The sequence below is a fragment of the Pan troglodytes genome, chromosome 21 (assembly GCF_028858775.2).
Source record: "Pan troglodytes isolate AG18354 chromosome 21, NHGRI_mPanTro3-v2.0_pri, whole genome shotgun sequence".
Classification (NCBI taxonomy): Eukaryota; Metazoa; Chordata; class Mammalia; order Primates; family Hominidae; genus Pan; species Pan troglodytes.
The window spans coordinates 30,517,390-30,524,747 of record NC_072419.2 but is presented as its reverse complement, the minus strand read 5'-3'; the positions used below and the strand labels follow the sequence as shown (position 1 = coordinate 30,524,747).

The 7,358-nt window shown below is 47.3% G+C and overlaps 1 long non-coding RNA gene across 1 annotated transcript; it reads left to right on the top strand.

The window, feature by feature from the left end:
• Positions 1 to 572: 572 nt before the first annotated feature.
• Positions 573 to 6,415, top strand: LOC107969974 (uncharacterized). Its single transcript, XR_001712158.2, has 2 exons — positions 573 to 3,334; positions 4,274 to 6,415. It is a non-coding gene; the product is annotated as an uncharacterized LOC107969974 (long non-coding RNA).
• Positions 6,416 to 7,358: the final 943 nt, after the last annotated feature.

The following is a 7,358-nucleotide window of genomic DNA, read 5'->3' as shown; positions in this document are numbered from 1 at the left end:
TGCCCCAGTGGGTTGGGGAGGCTCTGGCCAGATGAGAGACTCACCCTTGTGCTGTGCCTGTCGTGATGATGGCTGCAGAGGAGTTTGCTCCCAGGGCAGCCCTCCTCACCTGAGTCACAATGCAGTGAGCTTCCTGTTGACACAGACATACAAGCCGCCATTCCATATCAAGGGGCTCACAGAGGTGGGCTCATCTGGGCTGACTGGGCTGAACGTCTTTCCAAGTCCCTTGGAGCTTGAATAAAGTCTGCATTTAACTTGCTGTGAAGTTTGTTCCACTCCATCAATTACATAGTATGGGAGTTAGTGGAGCTCAGCATACAGTATTGAGAGGGTCAGTGTGGGTGACAGAAAGTCAGCTGGCATGCAGCATTCGAATTCTCCCACTCACAGAGCATGTTTATGAGGCGTGCTCACCACCATCCCAGCCCTGGGAAGCCCTGCGTCTCGCCTCCACTGACAAAACACAGTGATGACAGAGATGCACGCAGGAGAAAGTGGCTGGTAGGTGCATACTGAGTGACTGAGGCCATGAGTGTCCTTCAAAGGCTTGGTCTGAATGACTTGGAAATAGCAGCTTTCTAACCACCTTGCATGCCACCACTCATCCAGCAGTCTTCCCCAAGCATTGGGCTACATGGGGATCCTTGAGAGAAGAAAGCTGAGTCTGAAATTGGTTTTGCTTCTGTGTTTCTTGCATACCCTTTAAAGTATTAGATACATGACAGTAATTGGAGCCAAACCAGCAACTGCTTCGAGAGATCCCTGGGTTGCAGTTAAGTGTCAGCAGTCCCAGCCAACTGCAACGCTCCCATTCCTAAGCCAAGGGATCCATGCAGGTGTGCATTGCTCTGTCAATCCTATGCTGCTGTGAACCTCAACAAACATGGGCCCTAAGAACCAGGAATCCCAGCAACTCTGTTGTGAAATTTGCAGTACAGCACCACAGTTCTGCAATAATTGTATTTCCTGTTGAGTTACTTCCTCAGACAATCAACATAGCATGGCAAATAAAAGTGGCCCCCAAAGGAATATCAGAACCAACAAGTTGGAATTGAAATGGAAAGAATACCCTTTGGTCAATCCCAGAGTTGTCTCATTTGTCTGTCTGTGAAAGAATAGAATGATTTATGTTTGAATAAAAGGTGTCAGGGCCTTGGGGGAAGGAACATACCCATTCCTGCCAGACCTACTCTGAAAAACCCCTGCTCTAAAAATCAGTGATTTGACAAGCATCACCTTGCATCTCTGTTGACATCTATTAACACACTTCTCCAACTGCTACAGAATATTTACTATTACACACAATCAGAGAATCAGGGCCACTGGATCCCTGGGATTCTGCTAGACTTGCAATTTGAAAGCAAATGAGATCTTCGGCAAAATGACAGGCAAAAATTCTGTGCCACAATGAGCAGATGACCTTCAATGATATTGCCACAGTGGATAATGCATTTCTCTTAGTCAAAGGAAGGGCCCACTTCACCTGGCTGTAAGGACATTGTCTTAGCCTATTCAACGTGCTGAAACAAAATATCTTTGACTTGATAATTTAGAAACAATAGAGACGTCTTGCCCACAGTTCTGAAGGCTGGGAAGTCCAAGATCCAGGCGCCGGCATATTCAGTGTCTGCTGAGGGCTGCTCTCTGCTTCAGAGATGGTGGCTTTTTACTGCTTCCTCACATGGCAAAGGGGTGAGGGAGCTCTCTGGGGCCTCTTTTATTAGGGCACTAATCCCATTCTCGAGGGCTCCACTCTCATGATGGAGTCAACTTCCAAAGGCCCTGCATCCTAATATCATCAACTTGGGGAGTGAGGATTTCAAAACATGAATTTTGAGGGAACACAAATATTCAGTCTATAGCAGACATCTATTTTTAAAAGAAATGTTGGCACAAGACAATGAGAAAGAGAGGGCTTTGTTGGTAAGAGGCCATGCTGACCTGGACTGTACAATAAGATAGCCACCAGCCATGTGTAACTATGTAAATTTAAATTAATACAAATGAAGCCAATTAAAAATTCAGCTCCTCAGTGGCACAAGCCACACTTCAAGAGTCTAACCCCACTCAGAATATAGAGATCACTGAGAGGAAGCAAATGTACACAGCAGACAGGTTGAGAATTCACTGAAATTCAGAATGGTTGCAGCTCTAGAATTAGGCTTTCGGAGGTGCCTCTTGGCTTCACACCCACCCACCATTGGCCTTGGGCACGTCAGCCATGCCGTGCTTCACTCTGTTCATCAGCAAAGTGAAAGATCTAAAAATAAGGCCCTATGGCACAGAGCTATGGTGGGATTGAATGGGAATCGGTATGCAAGATTGTTGGCACCCAATAAGTGCCAGCTGTTTTTATATTTAATTTAATCATTCAATTAACATCCATTATTAACTGCCTACTGTGTAGGCAGTTACAACATGGCTCTAGAGGCTGGGATGCGGAAGAGAATAAAGTACTCCCTCCCACCCACTGCCTTCACCAAGCTTACATTCTAGCAGAGAGACTGGCAACGAACAAGATCAATAGCCAGTGTGATGTCAGTGGTGACAGCTGCTATGCAGGAAGGGAAAGCTGGGTGATGAGTAGATGGCCTGGGAGCAGCACTGCCACGTGGAATAGGAAACCAGAGATGGCCTCATAGGGGAAGAGACTTTCAGACAGAGGAAACAGTACATGCAGAGGCCACAGGCCAGAGCCTGGCACATCAGAGTGAGTGCAGGAGGTGACTGGAGAAAAGAAGAGGGGGCAGAGGTGAAAGGTGAAGCCCTGGAGGCCACTGTTGTGGTTTATGTTTCACTTCGACCTGGAGGCCAGTGGAGGATTTGAGCCCTGGGTCCCGTGCTTTGCCTTTTGCATTCATAATAATAGCAGTGTTGTAGAGCCCTCAATATGAGCCAGACCTAAGTTCAAACTCTTTACCTACATCAACAACTCTGAGGGGCAAAAACTAATATCAGGCCCATTTTCCGTCCACAAGAGTCTAAATGATATTCTCATAGAAGCACAGTTACTCAGAAGCGGAAGCAAAAGTTGAATTTCTAAGTCAAGCTCTAGACCATGCTGGGGTCCACATCCCTGCACACTACCAGGGCCCTGTGTGGCTGCAGCAGGGATGCCAGGAACAGGAAAACTGGCTGCTGCATCAAGCCCGCCTGGAGGCAGCAGGGCTGGGACCAGGGTGCTGAGAGGCCGTGCTGGGCACAGGGAGATTCTGGGCATCTTTTATAAACAAAGCCAAGAAGGCAATCAAGGATAACACCAAATGTCTTAGCCTGAACAACTGGAAGGAGAGCATCACCACTGGCAGGATGCAGAAGGCCAGGGAATGAGGTCAGTTTGGTAGTAGGATGGGAGGGTGGACAGGAGCTCTATCTTGGGCAGATCACCCTGGAAATGTCCTACTAGACATCCAAATGAAAATGCTGAGTATGTAGTTAGATTTGCTGGTCCTCCAGGGTTGAGGGAAAAGTCAAAACACAAGGTAAACTGGAATCATCACCATATAGATTTATTCGAAGCCATTAGATGGGGCGAGGTCATCAAGGAAGTAAGCACATATAAAATGGCAAAGAGGTCCAAGGAGTGAGCCCAGGGCAGTGAGGTTTGGATGTTGGGAGACAAGAAGGAACTAGGAGAACAGTGTGCAAGGAACAGAAAGGTAGAAGGATAAGCAGCAGGATCTGGCTGCAGCCACACGTCCATGGTGCTTCAAGGAATCAGCTGTGCAAGCCGCAGATGAATTCAGGGAGGCCAAGACTGAGAACAGACCCCCGGGCTTAGATCATGAAGGTGACCTTGACAAGAGCAGTGTCTGCAGGGCTGTGGGGACTCAAGTCTGACCAGATAAGAGTACAGAGAAAACCAGCAAAGGATGAATTCACATTCCCCTGTTATGAGCTGAGCCCTGGAGTCTGTCTGCACATCCAGGTCCTGACTGCACAGCATATTAGCTCATGACTTTGAATTCACATTCCCCTATTATGAGCTGAGCCCTGGGGTCTGGCTGCACATCCAGGTCCTGACTCCACAGCATATTAGCTCTTGACTTTGGCAAGGTGTTTTCACGTCATCTATGCTAAATTTCTTCATTTGTAAAGTGGAGATAATAACGAAAAAATTCTTGTAAGGATCAAATGAGTTGATAAATGTCAGTTGCTTAGAATAATGTCTGACTCACAGTAACTGCTCCTTAATGTTAATCATGGTTTGTGATTGTTAAGATTATTATTATTCATAGCACATATCATAATATGCGATGTATTTTCCTAGGATTGTTTAATGCCCGTTGAGGACAGAAATCAGATCTGTTTTGTCCATAATGCCAATCAAAGCTGAGTTCTCCGAAGTGGACAGAGAAGTGAGTGACTCTCAGAAAGTCTCTCTGATCTATTTTTGGCTGAGTGTGCTGTAATTCACAGTATGTCCGGACACGGGATATTTTTCAGCTTCAGATATCATCATGGAAGGCGCTAAGTCTCAGGCAGAGCAATGCTTAGCTTCTTGTGTCCTCAGCACATGCAAAGAAGTGGGCGTCAGAGCAACGTGCGCCCCCGTGCATGTCAGCAGAGACATTGCCAGTGCTCCGGGAGCACTTGTTCCCAATTTAATTAAAAACAAAAAACTCCCAATAGCAATTTGTCACTGTGTTTTAGGAGGCATGGAAGCTGTGCTCCAAACTACTGTGACCTGGTTGTTTTGCAGCAAACCTGGTCTGGCTCATTAACAACTGGAGGCATAGTCTGTGCTTCATGCTTCCGTTCCTCAGTTACTCCTGTGAGCCTGGGGTTGGGTGATATAACAAACATGAAGGGAGACCAGTGGGAGGAAAAATCAGGGCAGGGGCTGTCCCTGTTCTCCAGGCTGGAGCTGGCACTGGCAGCTGCTATTGCAAACTCAACCTTACTAATGCCAATCGGAAATATGCACTCAATCCACTGGGAAAAGCAAGTCATGAAGAAATCTCATCCCCACAGCCAGCACACCCCAGGCTGATTGGCGAAGCTGCTAATTGCTTAACACAAGCAATTAGCAAGGTAGATGACACTGGAGAAATGCAAAGCAGTTGCAGTGAGCATTTTAAATATCGCCTTAACTCACTGGAGTAGCTGAGAGGTCCGGATGAGAGCAGTAGCATATCGATCACTTAGGAGCTGCAAAGACACTAGCTCTGCGTTAATCAAAGAATCTGTCTCTGCTGAGGGGAAAAAGCCAGGAAAACACCTGAAAATGTGGCTTTCGGCTCCTGTGCCCTAGTTTCTTCACCAGAAACCAAATTCCAGACTCCATTCAATTCCTCATCAGTGATCAATATAGGTAACAAAATGCTGGGCTGTGTGTGGATCTATGAGCAGATGCTGGAGGCACTGGTACAGACACAGCTGAGCCTGAGGGATCAGCAGCTCCCTGGGACCTCCCTGCCTTCATCAAGGAGAAATGTTTAATCACAACAGAGCAAGATATACATTCTTCCTGCTGGGGGTGGAAGGAACCTGAGGGCTGTAGTTTAAGGCTTGAAGAAGTGGCAGAGACGCAGATCACATCTCTGCTCTTGCTGGTCCCTCTCGCTGAGGAAAACCCAACCCTTCCAGTGCCCCAAGTGCCATGCTTGCTGGCCCCCCTCACGAGGTGCATTCAGTGCAGTCCTGACTTCCGACCAGGATCAGGAAGGAATTCACCCACCTCCTCAGTGATTGCGCTCTTCAAGGTGAACAGCCCAGATCCTTCTAGGCTGCCCGTCCTCCAGCCCCCAGGCTGGGAAGGAAGTCATCACTTCCCAGGAGAGTTTTGGCAGATTGGATTTTCCAAAGATGGCGCCATCAATATCTCTCATCCCCCACAATCTCCTTACACAGTGACACGTCATCTGTGACACCAAGATATCAGGGCTGTGTCCCCTCCTCTGAATCAGAGTAGACCTCTTTGACTGCCTCAACACAGAGTACAGCAAAGTGAAGCCCTGTGACTCCTGATACCAGATCATGGAAATTCTCGGTTCTTCCTCTTTGTTCTCTTGGGACGTTACTCCTGGAACCAGACACCGTGCTGTGAGAAAGCCCAGGCAGACCTTGGAGAAGGCCCCGTGTGGAGAGAAACCAAAACCTGGGGCCCACCGCCCTTGCTGCCCTCTCCGACAACGACTGGAACCACACTTCAGCCCCAGAGTAAGACATCTCCGAAGCAGGTCCTCTACCCTCCAGGGGTCTGCCCCAGAGGGTGCCCCAGAGAGCAAAGCAAGCTCTCTCCACCAAGCCCTGCAATCTTCAAATTCATGAGCAGAATAAATAACCACAGTTGTGTCAAAAGACAAAATCACAACAAATTTAAAGATCTTAATTGGCTTTTATGTGTGATTCGTGAATCAGGGCAGCCTCCATCCTACAAAATAAAATGAAAGCTTGAAAGCTTCCACCAGCCAGTAGCAGAACAGTGAGTTTTCTAAGGGGAAAACAAGGAAACAAAACCATAGAAAAATAACTGATCAATTAATAGCATTAGGTTACTTCTTTGTGAGAGTTAACGCAGGACAGACTTCCTTGTTGCGCCAGCTAAAGCTGGCCTCTGGTTATATTTCTCTCTCCTGATTTCTCAGAAGGTCAAGTAGCTTAGTTTTGGTTTGGTGACATGGAACTTTAGCATGAGTGACTTCATTTTGCTTTGGTCTGCTGGGGCTGGTAAAGGGGTCTACTTCCAGGGGAGAGTATTTTTAAGGCTACGTAGCATCAGGGCCACAGGAGGCTCTTGTTGACAGAAATGACTGCAATATAACCAGGTCTGCTTGAGCCCTAAGTAGGCACAGCTGATGGATGTCCTCTACCTTTCTTATGTGTCAGCCTCTTAGAACATCCCTGTGGGGTTAGATGTTTCTGTAAGCCACCCAAAGGATAACTGACAAGCTTATCTGTTCCGAGGGGAGGGATGAATAGACGGTAGTATGACATTGTGATTTATGATAAGAAATATATATTTGGTTTTTGTCCTGCTCCCTGGCACACAGCTCCTAAAAAGCCTGGAGTCTCCAAAGTGACAAGTGTCTGTTTCTATGCGAATGTGGTGATTGACCCCGGACCGCCTCAGGAGGGGGCCTGGTTGTCAAGGGGACGGATGGCATACTTAGAGGGCCAAAGGGCCTGTTCAGGTGAGGCGGTATTCCTCAGGATTCTTTTCTGCAGTGGATAAGGAGATAACAGGGAGGAGAAGGAAAGCAACTGTTCTCCTTGGGGGTCGGTCTTTATGCAGATAAGGGAAAACTCTCTCAGCCTCTGTTGATCTCTAAGGATTTTCAATTCAAAATACTCACTATACTAGGGAGCCATATTTTTGGGTGAAGTTCCCTGGGTTCCTTCAGTGCTATAGG